Source organism: Halyomorpha halys, unplaced genomic scaffold (assembly GCF_000696795.3).
Source record: "Halyomorpha halys isolate HHAL.00 unplaced genomic scaffold, Hhal_1.1 Scaffold200.1, whole genome shotgun sequence".
In the NCBI taxonomy this organism is placed as follows: domain Eukaryota; kingdom Metazoa; phylum Arthropoda; class Insecta; order Hemiptera; family Pentatomidae; genus Halyomorpha; species Halyomorpha halys.
Genome location: NW_027105652.1, coordinates 1,217,008 through 1,217,690, shown reverse-complemented (window position 1 = coordinate 1,217,690; position 683 = coordinate 1,217,008). Strand labels below are relative to the sequence as shown.

The 683-nt window shown below is 55.3% G+C and overlaps 1 protein-coding gene across 1 annotated transcript in view; it reads left to right on the top strand.

Annotated features, from left to right (window-relative positions):
- LOC106679387 (opioid-binding protein/cell adhesion molecule homolog) overlaps positions 1–683 on the top strand; it is a gene marked incomplete at its 3' end in the record, with an annotated part of 300,127 nt that overhangs the window by 17,493 nt on the left and 281,951 nt on the right.

Below are 683 nucleotides of genomic sequence, written 5' to 3'. Positions count from 1 at the left end.
TACGCTCTCCTTCCGATTCCTCTCCTCCTCATTCTCTGAGCGTTCACCTCCATTGGTTCGCCCTGGTTCATATTTCTCCGCCTGAACATATACGGACAATTCCTTGCCATATGACCTTCATTCCCGCACTCGTAGCATTTCGTACGGGGGCACTACGCTACCAGGTGCCCAGTCCTGCCACAACCATGGCATCTCCGGTCCTCTCTCTTTCCGCTAGCTTTCGGCTTGCCACCCTGGTTCGGTCGCCTTTCTCCTGCCCCGCTTCTTTCTCTTCCGCTCTCTCGGAACTCTCGCCTCCTCCATGAGTTTGGTGCGGCTTTCGGTCGATTACACGCGACCCTTGTCCAGCCGGCCTCTTCCATTCCAGTCCTAGCTTCTTCCTCCTTTGCGCTAGCGTCCATCATCTCTTGGGCACACTCAACGAAACTGCGCTCTCTGGGCAAGCCCTCCCGTTTCCCTGTCTCCCGAGCCAATTGCACCTTTAGGATGGTGGACAGGAATCCCGTGATGCCTTGCACCTCTGTTTTACTCCTCGTCTCGCTCAGCTTGTCCGTAATCTGATTGAAACGGGCGAGCAAGATTCCAGCGAACTGCCCGTTACTTTGTCTGGATTTCTTCTCTTCCCGGAACATCCGGAAAATGTCCTCTTCGGGTGTCCACCTGCCCCCGCCAAACGCTTTCTT